Genomic DNA, 16410 nt, shown 5'->3' on the forward strand with positions numbered 1-16410 from the left:
CAATAAAGTCCAACATAAGCTCTTAAGTACTCTTAAAAAGTTGCATCATGTGGCTGAAGTATCAGCATTGGTCTCTGACCACCTTCTCTGTGCTTAGGACACTCTGCTCCTTAGCTGCTGGATCTGCAGGCTGAATCTGCCCACTATGGAAGATAAAATAGAGTTTTATAATATTGTCCTATGGACATTAGTAGAATCTCCATTCTAAATACAGAGTGCATAAGTGGGAACATCTAAGTTATTGAAATTTCAGGAGCTCAAATGTGATGTTCAATATCTTCAGAGAAAATATATTGAGACTAAAGAAACTGAAGAGATTATTCATGAATACATTAATCTTAAATATTGATGTTTTCAAAGAGAAGTATTGGAATATAATTTTTCCTAGATGACTTTTCCCTAGAATAGCATTACATATTCATTATGATTTTCTGGTAAATGACTAGAATTTTATAAAGGAACTTAGGAGAGAAAAGGAAAGATAACTGAACCAGGGAATAAGACAAGGAAGAGAGATGGGGAGAGACAGACACACAAAGATTGAAAAAGGCCTTGTACTCAAACTTGCAAATCACTTTGTTGATAAAGATATAAAAACAGTCCCACCATATTTTGCCTCTATTCCCCAACTCTTTTTTCTCCTAGTATTTGGTCTTAGGAATTGTTTATGCTCATTCTTTCAAAGGATCAGTAGTCTTTTCTGTGTTGTTTTATTTTTTTATTAATGATTATGCTTTATTGATAGATACACAGTAAATGTTCAAACAAATAAAATGATGGTTGCCACACAAATGTACATTGTATGAATAATCCAGTAAGTTACAGTTAATGATAAATAAAATTATTTAACTACTCACCATTATTTGAGTAAGTGATTAATAGTATGCTAAAACCAAGAGACATGTTATTTCCTGAGCCTCACTAGCCTATAGTAACTTTAGCAACTATAGTGCAGAAATATATACCATTGGTAAAAGTGGTCCACTGCATCATCTATAACCATGTCTATCTGGTGTGTTACTGCACTTACTTAGTAAGCTTAATCAAATATTATACAAATCAATGCATACTTATATTTATTTTCTATTTAGGTTGAAAATAAATAGGGATTTATGGTTTTTTTTCTTACAATTTGGGATATAGTCATTCAGAGGTGATCTTTTAAAATAATGAAATCTGATTTTCTTGAGTAATTAATTTTAACATCACTACTTTCATTACTTGGGATATAGTTTGTGGATTGTTCCCGAAGTTAGAAAGAAATATTGAAACCTGAAAAAGAAGGTGTCTTAACTCACAAGGAATAAGATATTATTCAGTTTCAAATATTGTTAAGCCCTAAAACTTTGCTTACTTCCCAGAAAAGTTAAATAAATAAATAAATAACCAGCATTAACCACAGAAATATATTGCTATAGTTTTGTTTTGGTTTGTTTGTTTGCTCTTTGTGTTGTTTTCAAAAAATGAAAATAAATGAATCTAGGGAACAGCTTTGGATTCTAGGAATCTTTGACTCTAATGACCACAGTGCCCCTTAAATAAGTTTTGTATGTATGTTTTGTCATGTTTACTGAAGTGTATCTATACTGTGGGATTTGTTAGTGCTTAGGGCTCACTTGGTATCTTCTCAAATACTCTTATATTACTAACATTGACAGAAAAACATTAGCCATTCCTTCTTATACACATTATTTTTAACCCACAAGAATATTTGTACATTATCTTGTCACCATCTTTCATAATCGTTAAGATATTAGAAATGTAAACAAATGTTCATCTGACAACAAATTCACAGTTGTGATGAGTCTTTGGCTGTTTGCTAAATAAGAGAATTATGTCTCCTTCATCTGGTTGACATCACAGACTCCTGCTGCATACCAACTCCTTCACTGTGATGAGCGGAATCCATGTGCTTCCTTTATATGCATTTTTTTTTCCTAGAGATAATTAGAAATGGGCAGATGCTGCATTGTAAAATTTTACTTGAAATGTAATCTTTAAAGGTTATGCTGCAATAGAATACCATCAATTGGTATTATTTAAGTTTATTTAAAATATAAAAGTCTTTATAAGTATATTAATATTGTCTTTTCCAGTAATACAAATATGAAATGTCATGGTTTATTTCTTCTAAGAATATTTTATTCAAGACAATACCAAAGTACCAAAAGTCATTACAAAAAGTAATGTTGATAAGCAAATTAAAGTTGGTTTCTGATGAATCTAGAACCAGAAGTTGATTAAGATATAGACATGATTTTATTATTCTTGGTTTGCAGTTGGCCCTCTTCTTCCATTTGTATTTGTCTATATCATATCTTCATCTTTTTATTGGATATTTTATTTACATTTCAAATGTTATCCCCTTTCCCGGTTTCCCCTCCAGAAACCCCCTATCCCATCTCAGCTCCCCCTGCTTCTATGAGTGTGTTCCCTCACCCATCCACTCACTCCATCTTCCCTGTCCTGGCATTCCCCTACAATGAGGCATTGAGCCTTCCCAGGACCAAGGGCCTCTCCTCTCACTGATGTCCAACAAGGCCATCTGCTGCTACATATGTAGCTGAAGCCATGAGTCCCTCCATGTGTACTCTTTGGTTGGTGGTTTATATCTTCATTTTCTTTTTTTTTTTCAATTCTAAACTATTTATATTATATATATTACGTATTTTCCTCAATTACATTTCCAATGCTATCCCAAAAGTCCCCCCCCCACTCCCCTACCCACCCATTCCCATTTTTTGGCCCTGGCGTTCCCCTGTATTGGGGCATATAAAGTTTTCCTGTCCAATGGTCCTCTCTTTCCAGTGATGGCCGACTAGGCCATCTTTTGATACATATGCAGCTAGAGACAAGAGCTCCGGGGTACTGGTTAGTTCATAATGTTGCACCTACAGGGTTGCAGATCTCTTTAGCTCCTTGGATACTTTCTCTAGCTCCTCCATTGGGGGCCCTGTGATCCATCCAATAGTTGACTGTGAGCATTCACTTCTGTGTTTGCTAGGCCCTGGCCTAGTCTCACAAGAGATAGCTATATCATGGTCCTTGCATCAAACACTTGCTAGTGTTTGCAGTGGTGTCATCGTTTGGAGGCTAATTATGGGATGGATCCCTGGCATAATACCATACACTGTGGCTCGATCTAATAACTCATTTTAAACCAGTTATGCGTTTAAGCAGGTTTGGTATACATTTAGTTACATTTTGAGGTGATTGGTACCCGAACCTTAATATTTGAATTTTCAGAATACAAAATTTCCCAACATGATGAATTTTGGGAAAGCACCCTCACAAAGTCCATGTATTAATAGTTTATGCCAAAATCATACTTACATTATTGTCAAGTAAAATGTAGAATTTTTAAAATAATGAACCACATCATAAACTCATTCAGAGCTTTAAATGGCCTTTCTGAACCTCACTTATGCTCTTAATTCCCAGTAGGAAAGGGAAATATGTTTGAGGACATCAAAACATTATTTTAAAGATTGTGGTGCAAACTTATATTATTTCAGTTTGGCTTTTTTACCCTCTGTAGGTTGTTTTATTGCCACAAAGCTATTCTGATAGAGCCACAAGTAAAATCACACAAACCTTTAACTGTTTAATTTATGGGGTGAATAAATGAAGTGATGTGTGCTAGGAACCCCCACACAGTCAGGCTCAGCCTCTAGAGACTGTCATTCATACATGTATCTCCACTTATAACTAAAACTGTGGCCCCATCTCCCTTCATATTTCATTCTTCACTACAGACACAAGTGACTGCTGGAAAATATGGGAAAACACTTCATTTAAAATATGCTAGTATAACTAACAGTATTAGTGATTCAAAATTTTATTTAAAAATTCATAAAGAAAGCTTTATAAAGCATTTTTATCTTGGTAAAAAATAGAGACATTAAGTCAGAAAAACACCCATACCATTCTTCAGTATTTTCAAACTTAATATCCTCACTGTAATTTGTATTTCAACATTGGGAGTGTACATTCATGATAGAGACTTCATGTATTTTATGTGATAGATATGGATAAAATCCATTTTATACGTAATATTAAAGGCCAGCACCAAAAATTTAAAAACAAACCCTTTATTGTGCTTTACATTTTGATCTATTGGAGGTCATTGTTATTCCACAAAAGCCAATCAAATGTGATCTTCCTGTGCCCTGCCCAAAAATTCTCTGTTATTCTAACCTGTGTCATAACCATCCTTCAAAGCTTTCCCTAAACACTAAACCTTTCCTTACATTTATTATTAAGATAACATTTAGTTTTAAAGTCTCACTGACTTTATCTTTCCAAACCAGGGGACAAGTAAACAATACAGTCCTAGAATCATATCTCAATATCTTCTCCGTATTTGTGCACAGTATTGGTTTTTCACTTACTTGACTCCTTCAGAAAAGATTAATTCCAGGGATTACCTTTCTGCCTTGCTGTATTGCTTTTAAAAATTGATTTTGGAGTGAGAGCATTTGCAATAGTAGTATAACAGGTATTTAAAGTTTCCTTGTGTAAGTGTAGCTGGGCATTATATATTCTCCAGAATTAGCTGAGGCGCTGCATTAGTCATGGCTCTGCATATCAAGTAGGGCAGGAGCAGCAGCAGCAGCAGCAGCAGCAGCAGGCAAAGTGTAGATGCACTCATCAACAAAGAGCAAAAGCAGCCCAGAGAGCTCACCTTTTATCCTCACCTCAAACTTTCTTATATTTGGGCTATAGGTATAACATGCTGCCCACTCTGGGAGAATATCTTCTTTTCTTAGTTAATCCTGCTATGATGTTCCTTTGCAAACCTGCTGAGAGAAGTGTCTATTGGATTAATTTGACAACCAAGGCTAATTAGCCAAGATAGTATATTTTGAAATGAGGTTTGGGGTCGGGAAATCTGCATTAAATACAAAAGTGTGAGTCTTTATTTAAATGTATTCAGGCTTGAATTAGGTATTGTAAAAGATAAATAGTGTTAATATAAAAACCAAGAAGTTCTATATAATAGTGGACTTGTGGGAGTTTTGAAAGTCCATTATTAAATAGAACATAATTCTTATAGAACCATGCACTGAATTCATTCATACTAGTAAACAATTCCTGAAAAATAATCTATTTTGGAATACATGAACACCTTAAAGAAAAATATAGTCTGGTAGAAATAAAGAACACAGACTCTGTTCTCTGAATAACAAATTAAAAGATAGGGATATTTTCAGAAAATATATTTACTTTTATTTTTCCATGAGTTATAGAGAATTTATACTTTCTAAATTATTACTTTCCCCATAGAGTTAAATATTATTTCAGTCAAGGATCTGTAGAAAGATGTGGTTTTAATGATAGTTTTATTGTGTGAGATTGACAAAATTTCTGGCAAAGTTTCAAAGATAATAGAATTATGTGCCTGAGTTCTTATTTCTCCCTTTTGATTTATGTAGGTTACACTTTGTTTTTCAATAGGAGTCACAGACATTATTTTCTTTACTCAATTCTTGCTTTAAAAAAAATACCACACATGGATAAAACATTAATCAACAGGACAGTGTTCTCACCATCACCATTTTCGAAGGATACAGGATAACGAGTTTTCAAAATTTTTCTCACTTTACACTGCAGATGTTTAAGAGTACCAAATGACCATCTTATTCAGTGGCTTCTGTAAGATTCCACTAGAGGGAAACATGGACCAAAATGTTGTTCTTGATCAGCTTCAAGGGGTGAGAGGAAGGCTGGTTTTCATGAATAAATGCCATTGATTTAATATTGACCATCTTCACATTTCCACATTGTTATCTGTGAAGCAGCTTCCTCTTCTGAACATCATCTCGCACAGAGAGGATTCCATGATGGCTTCATTCATCTGGTTTCTATTACTAAACCCTTGTTGTTCAGCCACCATAATTACTAGAAGCCAAAGTAGCACCAAATTAAAAACCAACGAACAAATAAATCACCATTTTATATGTAATGACTTTATGGGAGAGGTAGTCAGTGCTTTGTTCATTTTGATTATAAATATATCCAAACAGCTATAGTTTGAATGCATAAGAGGTGTTGGTACTGAATATAAACTCATATTTGGTGAAATAAAAGGCTTTGCTAACTATGAATTTTCAAGCACATCTCCACAATGTGTTGGAAAAGGTGGTTAAATGCCATACCTGCTGATGCTCATTGAAAAAAGAAATGTGCTAAAAACTGCCAATATCACCATGCTAAGTCTTCCTGACACCATTGTCTTCGACCTGCACTCTCCTCTCTAGTTTCTCCACCTGCAAATTATGTTTGAAGAAAACAATTCCAAATGTGAGATGTCACTATGATACTGCCATCAGTGAATGCATGATAATTTTGTGTCCTTTTGGTCAAAGAACAAACAAGGTATGTCCTTGTTTGGCTATGCCTCAGTAGACTCATTTAGAAATAACAAGTGTGAAATAATCAATAGTGAATTAACTTTCTATATTCAACAATGATGGACATTATCATTACATACTGCAGTAGCATGGGGATTTTATTCAAATTTTTATGTAGATAGTAACATTATATCTAAAACGTATTTTAGTTATACATAATTAGTAGAACCCAATTATACAAAAATTAATTGCCAAAAGTTGGTTTTAACCACCACAAATTACCATTCTAATTGCCTTATATACATAGGCAAAATATCTCGGAATAGGATATCATAGTTTTCCAGGTGTAATTTCCAGTACTGTTGTTTTATATATCATAGACAATTGTTCATTCGCTTTTGAAGATAATTGAGCTTAGATATCGAAGTTATCCATATACAAAATTAAAAAAATACATATATAGTTTGGCATTATCAAATATTATTAATACTAAAACATAGCAGTAATTAGATTTTTCCTCATAGACTTCCAAATAAAGTGTATGATTCATAACTTAGAAGCAAAATGTTCTTTGAATATCACTGATAATAGGAAGTATGAACAGATATTAAAGCCAAAAATATATATTTTTAAATTTACAATAAAATTTTCACCAGATATGCTGCAAATATAGTCTTCATAGTTAGTCAAAGGTTTTAGTTTTAAAATGTCTTACTTTTCCCAATTCTTAAATCTTTGTTTTTGTTTTCTATTATTGATTGGTTTACATTCTCTAATATATTACATCCAGACCACAGTTTCTTCTCCCTTCCTCTCCCAACCTCCCTTCTCCCCTAGATCCATCTTCCCTTCACCCCCTCTCAGAAAGAGTAGGCCTCCCATGGACATAAACCTAACATGACGTAACAAGCTACAACAAAGCCCAGGACAGCAAAAACTATTCTCAACAATAAAAGAACTTCTGGGGGGAATAACCATCCCTGGCCTCAAGGTGTACTACAGAGCAATCCTAATAAAAACTGCGTGGTACTGGTACAGAGACAGGCAGGTAGATCAGTGAAATAGAGTTGAAGACCCAGAAATGAACCCACACACCTATGGTCACTTGATCTTTGACAAAGGAGCTAAAACCATCCAGTGGAAAGAAGACAGTATTTTCAACAAATGGTGCTGGTTCAACTGTAAGTCATCATGTAGTAGAATGCAAATCAACCCATTCTTAACTCCCTGTACAAAGCTCAAGTACAAGTGGATCAAGGAACTCCACATAAAACCAGATACACTGAAACTAATAGAGGAGAAAGTAGGAAGAGCCTCAAACACATGGGCACAGGGGAAAAGTTCCTGAACAGAATAACAAATGGCTTATGCTCTGAGATCAAGAATCAACAAATGGGATCTCATAAAATCACAAAGCTTCTCTAAGGCAAAGTACACCATCAATAGAACAAGCTACAACAAAATCGGGCACATCCTATCCCATCAAAGCTGGAAGAGGCAGTCTAGAAGGAGGAAAGAATCCCACAAGTAGGCAAAAGAGTAGGTAACAATCCTGATTCCACTATAAGGATTCCCACAAGAACACCAAGCTACTCAGCCAACCATGTATGCAGAGGACCTAGGTCAGATGCCTACAGGCTCCCTGACCTCTGAGTTCCTATGAGTCGCAGTGCATTGATGCTTCTACTAGCTTTTTGTTAATAATTTCTTCTTTACTCTTTATGATTTAATACTATAAAATTAATAACATCATTGAGTAATTATGATAATTTAAATAATAATATTACATTTTGGTCATTTTGAAAAGAGCAAGGTTACTTTGAAGACATCAATTCCGTTGAAATTAAAGAATTTGTAAGTTAAAATTTTCAGGCTAATTTAAGCAAGCAATGCATTGTCAGGCAAGTCATTTAATATATTGAGTCTGAAACAGTTCTGTAATAAATAGTACCACTTTATAATGTTTTCCTTAATGGACCTATAACATGAATTATGAATACTATATTTATATAATTTCAACTGCTTCATCTCTCCCTCATATCCCTCCAATTTTCCCCATTCACTCTCAAATTTATGTCCTCTTCAATTGTTAGGTATACACACACACATATATAATGTATGTCTATAAAGATACAATCACTTATGTACACACACACACACACACACACACACACACACACACACCTGTGTCTCCTTTTCTCCCCCACTTGTCTCCAGACGATGGCACCAGTGGTAGGCTTGACAGTCACCTCCCTGATGTAGATTCCAAATGTTTCTCAGGGAGTGATGAAGAGAGGAATAGGAAGGAGGAAGATAAAGAGTTAAAGGTTGCACAGTGGAGAGTCAGGGTGAGGGATGTGTTTTCAAGGCTTTCCTCTCTATCTATCCTCCCCTGAGGCTCACAGATAAAGTAGCAGTCTGAAAGAAATCTCCTGGGCCAGGAATGCTAATGTATATAAACAAAGCTGTGGTGGGGGTGGGCGATGAGTCTTCTAAAACTCTTCCTCTCAGTTTCAGAAACTGTACTGCTCAGACTGAACATCAATTCAAGGCCTCCTTATTTGGGAGGCTTGCCCAGACCTTCCAGTTGCCTGTGCTCTGCTTAAAGGGAAAATTCCATGCAGGTTTAACCATGACATCTTCCCTCTCCCAGTCCTCCAAAACAACAACTTTCAGTTTTTCTCCATTAGTTAAAACATATGTGGAGTTTGTATATATATATACATGTGTATACATATATACCAATACATATAAAAATTTTAAAATGAAACAAAAAGAAAAGAGAAAGAAAAGAAAGAAAAAATGAAGGGGGCTCAGCAACTAAAAACAATTGCTGTTCTTGCAGGTGGCCCAGATTCATTGCCCACTACTCAGATCACATCTCACAACCATCTGTAGACACAGTTCCTACAAATATGATGCCTTCTTATGACCTGAGTGTACACTAGCATCTCTATCTATCTGTCTGTCTGTATGTATGTCTGTATGTATGTATGTTTGTGTGTGTGTATATATATATATATATCATATGCATAGATGAACACAATACTGGTTCACATAAAGTCTTTTTAAAAAATGGAACTGGACGGGATATTAAAAATAGGAAAAAAATCGATTTTAGTTGGAGAAATACAGAAAAAGGAGGAAGGGCATGGACATAATCAAAGAGAATTGCTTATACACGGTTATGTAATGGCTGCAATGAAACTTATAATTATGCATAGTTAATGTATGCCACTAAGATATAGTAAATAATATGATCACAATCATTTCAACAAAATTTCAAATTTATGTTTTGTAAAAGAACCTGAATTTAAATAACTAACAAGACATTTTTAAGGACTATTCAAATTTTGTGACATTGCGGCAAGAATACTTTTTCTGGAGTATACTTTAGGAGAGACTATTTGAAAAAAATAGCAAATGTTTGATGGATAGTCTCTAATTGTTTTTGTTACTGTGTATATTTATCATTTGGAGCATATATTATGTAAAATCTTCATGTGTAGGAAAAATATACACTGTGATTTTATACAAGCAGGAGCAGCAACTGATAAAATGATAGAGAAGAATAACATGAATATAAAGACAGTTTATGTATAGCCTGAAGAAAACTAGAGTCACACAAAAACTAATATTTATGTAACAACCTAGAAATTTGTAGATTAAAACACTTGTTTTGTATATTTCTTATTATTAGAGAAATGCTGTGTATTCAAATTTATGTTAAAATGCAACTACACACATTTTATAATGTCATTATCATAATTACATATTTTACCTCCTTAACTGAACATTTTCATCTATAATGTTATATAAAATGCATATAAATACTTGCATGATTTTATTTACTAAAAACATATATAAACTCATTTAAGAAATTTTATCTGAAATTAAAACCAAGCATATAGATTTTGTCTTCCATGATTTACTTTTTATGATTGTTTAGTGGCAAAGAGAAAGAAAGAATTCCAGTTCTGACCTTGGAGAATTGAGTAAATCGATTTCATCAAAAGTTATGCAAAAAACATCTCAGGACTGAAGTTGGCTGGTAACAAATCAAGCAGATGTCCTTGTCACTTTGCATTCATGTTCAGATCTTGGTCTAAGCTAAGTTATATGCTATATCTAAAACCTATCACTCTAAAATTTGGGATTTGCAATTTACAAGTGTGTATTGGGATGTTATTAAATGTTATATGTTTTGTTTCATTATTAATCTATAAAAATGTCTAAGAATATTAATCCAACAAATTTTGATCAGCATAGTTTTTTTTGTTTTGTTTTGTTTTGTTTTTTTTGTTTGTTTGTTTTTTTATCATCCAGATTAAGTAAAAAGCATCCGGTCTCATAAAGTCCAGGCATCTCATCATTTTAAAATAAAGTTAAAGTCTACTGTAATTGAACAGAACAAACATGGCAGTAGACAATGAAAACTGTTTTATCAGGTCCAACATTAGCAGCACTATTGGTTCCTATCCTTAGCAGTTAAGAGTGACTAGAATAATGGAACTCATGAGAATAGAAAATTATACCACACTACATTTGTCATCTCCAACCAGTCAACAACAACTAGAAAAAAATGTGTGCATGTGTTATGTTATATATTTATATAGAGAGATACTGTGCCATAGGAGAAGGGAAAAGCCCTATACATTTCAGATCTTTAGTTGGAATGCTCCTTTTAACAAACATGAATTGAGAAGACTAATGAAACCAGACAACTGTTTACTTAAAAATTGTGCCCTGTAAATGCACCATTTAAGGACAGAGTGATCTCCAGTGGGCTTACCAAGCTTCTAAAAAGACAGAAGGAAAAAAATGTGAGGTGGTATCGGGCAGCCAACTATGGGAAGCCAAATAGAAATAAAGAATGGTAGATAAATGCTGTTCAGGAAATCCCATTATGCAGTTTTCTTTTGTGCTCTGATAGTGTCTATCTACATTTATCCCTAGTTATCATCCTTTGTGCTTCCTGGTGGATAAAGAAGAAAGGCATCTTTACCAATATAGTTTGCATTTAGACAAATCAAAGCTTATGGAGTTTTTAATCCGATGGTAGTTTGTATGCTGTCATTAGCACAAAGTAATCTTCGTGCAAAAGATTTTGAGGTGGCATATTCTCCAGCCCTTTACTCTTAAAAATGTACTTGGTACACTTGATGTCTCTGAAACCTACCATAAAAAATATTGCCACAGAACAGAAAATAAACACCTAATTATGAAAATGATTTATGAAAATTAACAAGATATCCTGCCCAGTCCCAGACATAGACAAATGAATCAAAGTTTCACTCAGACAAAAACTAACCAGGCTGACTGGAAACACTCCAGATAGATAGTCTAATTGACTGACTAGTTCTTGTGGCCAGAAGAAAGTCCTGCAGGACAATGGGAGTATGCAGATAAAGTAGCAGTGTTTATGAAAGGATTCCCTTGCGTTTACATTTCCACATTAAAGAAGAGATAGAGATAATGAATCATGAACCGCTCATCATCTGGGTAAGAAGGAATTGTAAAAACGCTACAGCGAAATAACAAATGTAGGAAAACTTCATGAGACCTTTCACTGAATTCTGTTCCTAACCAATGTTGGTGCCTTGAAGCTCTCTTTTGTAGGTAAGGAAACTGTGACATTGAGAGAGCAACATTGTTTCAAAGATATATGGCTACGAACATCATAACAATAATTAAAACACAGCTGAGTAGTTCTGCTGTCTACCCTTTCTGAAATTGCTAGGCAGTGAAAACAAGGGTAGAGGAGCTTTCTGTGAAATTTATTTTTTATTAGATATTTTCTTTATTTATATTTCAAATGTTATCCCATTTCCTGGTTTCCCCTTCAAAAATCCCCTCCCCCTTCCCCCTGCTCACCAACCCACCCACTCCTGCTTACTGGCCCTGGCATTCCCCTATACTGGAATCTAGAACCTTCCTTCACAGGACCAAGGGCCTCTCCTCCTATTGATGACCAACTAGGCCATCGTCTGATACATATACAGCTAGAGCTATGAGTCCCACTTGTGTTTTTTTGGTGGTTTAGTCCCAGAGAGCTCTAGGGGTACTGGTTAGTTCATATTGCTGTTCCTCCAATGGGGCTGCAAACCCCTTCAGCTTTCTTTACTTAGCAGAGTATAGGGATCCTGGAAGTTAGGGCACTAATGGAATGTGAGAAACTAATACAAAGTGACTGAGAACAAACCCCAAGCTCCTGTCTTCAATGAGAGTGACAGTTGATTAAAGGTGGATTGCAGAAAAATGTAATAAAGTCTTCTAAGTGAATCTATTAATTTCAGGACACATTACCGTTTCTAGTGCTGACAGAGCACAGGCTTGTATTTTCTCCTCCATCTCTGGGCATGTTGATAAGAAGGGTCGATAGATCAGTAATGTAAATTTATAAACTGGTATCTGCAAAAATATAGAGATTGGTGGCAGTTAACCCTGAAAGAATTCTGTAACTTATTTTCTTCATATCTAAAATAAGTATGAGTTGCCATAAAGATTAAATGAGTTTTTCTAAAGTATAAAAATCATCACCTCACTACATGGACCTTTACATGTGTTGGTTAAACAAGTTATTCAAAAACATAAAAGTTAAATTGCCTCTCAGGTGAGAATGTAAAATTATACAGCGTTAAGGCTGGTTTATATCAGCAATATAGTGCTAAACGTTACAGAACCTATAATTATTTTAATTTGCTTATGATGCTTCCAATATAGTTTTCCAATTTTATGTGATATTTATAAATTTTTTAAAGTTAATGTTATTTATTGTATACACAGGTTAATAAGATTTGGTTCTGTATTTGATAGTTCATCTTCAATGAAAACAACTTAATCAAATGCTAAAATTATATTTTTGACAGTTATATTTTTTCATTTAACTACCAATACATGTTTTTTCTGTTTTCTTATATATTTAAAAATACAGTAAATATAATACGTTGATAAGAGTAATGCTGGATAAAGTATATATTATTGTTAAATATTTCAAGTATCTTTAAAGAAAACATACTAATACAATTTGTACTTAACAAAAGATTTTAATTCATTTTCTCTAAAACACTCATTCATTCAAATATTTTTTGATTCAACAGATGCTTCTAAATGTCATAAGACTAACCTTGCTCAACATAGATAGCAGTGAGATTAATAAGACAGCATTCCCTCAATGGGAGAAATCACAGTCTTGCGTATGACTACATGTAGTTAGAACAGTGTTCAATACATAACAATATGTAATTTCTAAGATGTATTCCACTATATTGTAGTCTATTAATCCTGTATATCAAAAAGCATCAGGGCCAAGTGTTTCATACAACAACTCAGCAGGCATTACACCAATTCATTAGGGTTAAATTATTAAAGTGTTCTTTAAAAATACAGGCCAACTATGACAACAATTGCTAATGTTCTGTATCACTGTATATGTTTGATACTTATTATGACAAATAGACAAGAAATAGTATAAGAGTAAGCACACTATTGCCAGCACTTAGTTGTGACTTTTCCAGGGGCGGGAAAAGTTGTGATTTTTTTTTTTTTCTCTAGGATCAGGCACATTTCTGAATGTTTCCTTCAAGAAAATGTCTAAGCTTTTATTAGGGATAGAAGAAGGAAATAATCAGCTAACACTCCAGCGTCACTGTACATATACATCACCAGCGTCTATGGATGAAGGCTCACAGGCACAAAAGCCCAGTGTCTATACTGGCCCCCAGCATCCCATAATCCTAAGTGAGCCACGAGAACCGAGGTCATGACATTGAGCCTGGAGCTGTTTTTGCCATCAGGAGGCTGTGTCCTTCAGTGTAGTGACCTTGACTAACATCTGAAATATTAAGTGTCTGTTTCTAATTGTTAATTATGTCTTTGGGAACAACGAGAGATCTGCTGTAGCTCAAGGCTAGGTCATTCATCAGGCAAATGCCGTTCTTTCAGCTGAATCTCTGGAAAAGCGTTTCTTCTCATGTTTACACTGCCCTCAGTAGACAACCGGATCCCGTATATGGGACCCCTTTTCTGATTTTCTATTCAGATGCTAACTCAGTGTAAATGATTAACTGATGGGTAAATCATCCCCAATACAGCATCTTCAGGTCAGAGGCAATAATTAAACACTAAGCCTTTAGCTTGTTATTTCAAAAACAAAACAAAACAAAAACAAAAACAAAAAGCGAAAACCTTGAAGGTGCATGCTTCCTTCTCTCCGGGGAAATGGATGATTAGATTTTTATACTTTTATTCTCCTCTTCTTCTTTCCCCTTTCTCCATCATTTCTTGGAATGGTTGAGTTGGCTCAATGAAATGAGCCCAGCTCTATGCTGTTCTTTCTAGAATATAGAGAACAAAGAATAGCGATGTTAAGGACTGAGGCAAGCCTTGGGAACAGATGTCTGTGATTTCTGATCACAATTCCTGCACTTGGGCATAGTGGGTGACCCACTCATGTACAAAGCCAAGTAATCATCAGAAGGGCAGCTAATGGTGCCATCACAACCACCACCACCACAACCACAACACACTATGAATGAAAGGGAAGAAAAAAAAAGATAGGAATATATAGTTAACAATTTTTTAAACTGATCCAGCTATGTAAACATACTGTAAACACAATTTCCCACATTTATTTCAAAGTATGTTCAAATTCCATTTGATTTTGGACCCCTATGGTCATTGTTCTTACTGATTTCTAGTGTTTACCTTACTTGTTCAGATTTACCTCATATTTATTTTATATTATGAATTTAGTCTATGGAAATATTGTTATAAGTGATATTTATCTACTTCATACATTCCCAGAAAAATGTTAGTTCTAAAAGCAAGCAGTGTATTTTATATGTCTTTGGAGAGGTTGACGTTATTGGCATATTGTCCAAAACAAAGAGTAAGATATACAGAAATTATTCTGTGTAAGCATGAGAAATTTGATGATTTTTGTCAGTGTCCTTATACAGTAGACATATGACAGAGGTAGAAACAAAGGCAGCTAGCCCTTTCCTTTTAGCATACCAAGTCACGGATGGCAACTCTAAAAGAGAAAACAGATTAGTAATGTATTTTTAAACCATATGTCCAAATTGGAGCTTTCCAACTGAAAAAACAAGTCCAAGGAGAAATACCAAATTTTGTGTTTAGAGTCCATGAACTAGAACCTACAGATTGGAAATATAAAACCAATAAGGAGCCAATAGAAGGAGACTGAGTAGGCAACTGAGCAAGGGTATGGGCTCCTTGGCCTCTGGTGGAAGTAGAACAGGTAGAAAACCCGTTATGCAATGGGTATGTGGACCGTTCTTTGGGGGACCTGGAGCAATGGTCAGTAATGTGTGTTATTGCACTCTTACGAGCTTGGATCACAGAACAAGGATTGTTCCCTTTGATTATGAGAATGCAATACAAGTCTTTATACTTAACCTACAAACACCTTTTCCACTTAAACGTCTATCTATACAGGACTGGAAATGGGGGACATCACAGCCTCTCCAGTCAACAAAGCAGTTGAGTTAACTTCTTCCTGGCATATTTTATTTTACACAGAAAAATAGGTGAAAGTTAAGAATATTTTTGGCCTTGGGAAATAGGATTCTCATTTCTGTCTCTAACCTCTCAGGGTAAAAATTCTAATTTCTTTGTCTTATATTGAAGAACAATGTGGGGTAAAGACAATCGGGAGGAGAACATTCTGCCATGGCAATCCTTGCTTTTGAGGTTTCTTCTAATGCCACCATCACATCATCATAGTTTCCGGAGCCTTCACATGTAAGCATAGTATGTATTGGTACTGAATAGATATTTGAGTGCTTGAATGCATTTCTTCCTCAAATATTTATTTAAGTTTAAGTGAACCTGCACTTCTAATGTGAGTCAGTAGAAGAAAAAGGTACACAAAATGTATGATTTCTCTGCAAAAATAATTTATAGGACAGGACTCTTGATATATTTGTAGACCTCAGAGTACTGATAGTTTAGCAAAAAGAAAAAACCCAAACAGGTGTCTTTGTGTTAAAAACTCTCTATACCAGCAGTTCTCAAATTGTAGACTGAAAGAGAT

The 16410-nt window shown here is 34.6% G+C and overlaps 1 protein-coding gene and 1 long non-coding RNA gene across 4 annotated transcripts in view; one reads left to right on the forward strand and one right to left on the reverse strand.

Annotated features, from left to right (window-relative positions):
• Positions 1–16410, forward strand: part of Robo1 (roundabout guidance receptor 1) — a 1019974-nt gene that overhangs the window by 198161 nt on the left and 805403 nt on the right. The gene's annotated exons all lie outside the window — the stretch shown is intronic.
• Positions 705–8649, reverse strand: 8030451O07Rik (RIKEN cDNA 8030451O07 gene). Of its 2 annotated transcripts, none has more exons than NR_131115.1 (5): positions 8538–8649; positions 6159–6269; positions 5550–5901; positions 4685–4799; positions 705–1937 (listed from the first exon to the last, which is right to left on the reverse strand). It is a non-coding gene; the product is annotated as an RIKEN cDNA 8030451O07 gene (long non-coding RNA). The 2 variants fall into 2 exon arrangements; NR_131116.1 differs by having other exon boundaries at positions 4698–4802.

Source organism: Mus musculus, chromosome 16 (assembly GCF_000001635.26).
Source record: "Mus musculus strain C57BL/6J chromosome 16, GRCm38.p6 C57BL/6J".
Classification (NCBI taxonomy): domain Eukaryota; kingdom Metazoa; phylum Chordata; class Mammalia; order Rodentia; family Muridae; genus Mus; species Mus musculus.